This window comes from Lycium ferocissimum, unplaced genomic scaffold (genome assembly GCF_029784015.1).
Source record: "Lycium ferocissimum isolate CSIRO_LF1 unplaced genomic scaffold, AGI_CSIRO_Lferr_CH_V1 ctg2257, whole genome shotgun sequence".
Lineage (NCBI taxonomy): Eukaryota > Viridiplantae > Streptophyta > Magnoliopsida > Solanales > Solanaceae > Lycium > Lycium ferocissimum.
In genome coordinates this window covers 96483-99451 of record NW_026720424.1, presented here as the reverse complement: position 1 = coordinate 99451, position 2969 = coordinate 96483, and positions in this window count along the sequence as shown.

Here is a 2969-nt window from a genome sequence, read left to right as displayed (position 1 = left end):
CATTGAGACATGGAAAACTGGATGGACTAATTCAAGTTCTGAAGGTAAGTCCAATTCACTTCACCCACCTTGCGGATAATCTTATAGGGTCCAATGTATCGAGGACTTAACTTTCCTTTATTCCCAAATCTCATCACCCCTTTCATTGGCGACACCTTCAAAAACACCTAATCATCAACTTGAAATTCTAAGTCTCGCCGGTGGTTGTCCGTATAAGATTTTTGGTGACTTTGGGCTGTTAATAATCGATCTCGGATCACCTTGACTTTTTCTACTGCTTGTTGAATCAACTCAGGCCCTATTAGCTGTACTTCTCTATTTCAAACCATCCAATCGGAGATCTACACTTCCTTCCAATATAAAGCTTCATACGGAGCCATTTGGATACTGGTATGATAGCTGTTATTACATGCAAACTCAATTCGGGGTAAGTGGTCGTCCCAACTACCACTAAAATCTAGAATAAATGCTCTTAGTATATCCTCCAAAGTCTGAATAGTACGTTCGGCTTGTCCATCCGTTTGTGGATGAAATGCCGTGCTAAGCTTTACTTGAGTACCTAGGCCCTCTTGAAAAGATTTCCAGAACTTGGCTGTAAATTGTGCTCCTCTGTCTATGATAATGGATATCGAAATACCATGGAGCCTCACAATATCCTTTAAATACAACCTTGCATAATCTTCTGCTGAGTATGTAGTTCTGACTGGAAGAAAATGAGCTGCTTTCGTGAGTCTGTCCACGATTACCCGTATGGAATCATGCTTCCCTCGAGAATGAGGTAATCCTACAATGAAATCCATATTGATCACTTCCCATTTCTAAGTAGGAATTTTCATCGCTTGCAATAATCCCCCTGGCTTTTGATGTTCTATCTTCACTTGCTGGCAGTTTGGACATTGTGCTACAAATTCTGCTATGTCTCTTTTCATGCCATCCTACCAATATATCGACGCCGTAATTCTGCAACATTTGAAACACATAGCCTGCCTCGGTATCTAAGAATTCCATCAATAGAAGTTTCAAATGGAGACTTCTCTTTTGCATGACATGTATCTCTATAATAGTTCAACTGAGGATCTTCATGTTGCCGCTCCTTTACTTCCATATCCAAGGACGAAACTGTGGGATCATTTATACCAATTCCTGCGCTACCGGAATCAATTAGACGCGCTCCAAGATTAGCTAGTTGGTGGAGCTCATGAATAAATTCTTTCTTCTCCGAAGGAACTTCACATAGACTACCCATAGAGCTGCGGCTAAGCGCATCTGCTACTACATTTGCTTTTCTGGGGTGGTATAAGATATGCACATCATAATCCTTCAATAATTCTATCCACCGCCTTTGCCGCAGATTTAACTCCTTCTGTTTGAAGATGTATTGGAGACTCTTGTGATCTGTATAGATATCAACATATACTCCATACAAGTAATGTCTCCACATTTTTAATGCATGGATAACTGCAGCCAATTCAAGATCATGGGTTGGGTAGTTCTTTTCATGTTTCCGCAGCTATCTCGAAGCATAGGCAATGACTTTACCGTGCTGCATCAATACACATCCTAACCCCATGCCAGAAGCATCACAGTACACAACATAACCGTCTGGCCCTTCTGGAAGTGTCAAGACTGGAGCTGAGGTCAATCTGCTCTTCAACTCTTGGAAACTACGCTCACAAGCATCATTCCACTGATGTTTTGCTGACTTACCGGTTAGCTTCGTCAATGGGGCCGAAATAGATGAAAAGCCCTCTACGAACCTTCTATAATAACACCTGCCAATCCCGTAAAAACTACGAACTTCTGTAGGTGTCATAGGCCTTGGCCAAGTCTTCACAACTTCAATTTTTTGAGTTTCAACTCGAATGCCATCATCTGAAATAACATGACCCAGAAATGTCACAGAATTCAGCCAAAACTCACACTTTGAAAATTTTGCATGCAATTCTCGAGTTCAAAGAATTCCAAGAACAATATGTAAATGGTCTGCATGTTCTAATTTTGTGCGAGAGTATACCAGAATATCATCAATGAATACTATTACAAATAGATCCAAGAGAGGCCTGAATACATTATTCATCAGATTCATGAACACTGTCGGGGCATTAGTTAGCCCAAATGACATCACTCGGAATTCATAATGGCCATATCTAGTTCTGAATGCTGTCTTGGGAATATCTTCTTCTCTAACTCTCACTTGATGGTAACCTGATCTCAAGTCTATTTTGGAGAACCACTTGGCACCTTGTAGCTGATCAAATAAATCATCAATTCTCGGAAGAGGATATTTGTTCTTTATTGTCACCTTATTCAACTGTCTATAATCAATGCACATTCATAGGGAGCCATCTTTCTTCCTCACAAATAGGACAGGTGCTCCCCATGGGGATGAACTGGGTCTAATAAACCCCTTCTCAAGCAAATCCTTCAACTGTGCCTTTAGCTCTTTCAATTTTGTCGGAGCCATTCGATAAGGAGGAATAGAAATAGGCTTGGTATCCGGCAACATATCAATTGCGAAATTAATTTCTCTTTTACGGAGGAAGACCTGGAAGTTCATCCAGAAATTCATTCACTACCGGAATGGATTGAAAAGTTGGCGAATTTGCTTCGGTATCATGAACTCGGACTAAATGATAAAAATAGCCCTTATCTATCATTTTTCTTGCCTTAAGGTAGGAAATAAACCTACCTCTTGGAGTTGCCGTATTACCTTTCCACTCAAGCACGGGCTCTCCCGGAAATTAAAATCGAACTACTTTCATCCGGCAATCAACATTAGCATAACACGAGGCCAACCAATCCATACCCATAATCACATCAAAATCTAGCATTTCCAGCTCAACTAAATCAGCTTTGGTTTGGCGATCACATATCACAATTATACAATCTTTATACACTTGTCTAGCTATCACGGGGTCACCAACCGGAGTAGATACCTCAAAAGGTTTAATTGGATCGGGTTTCACCCT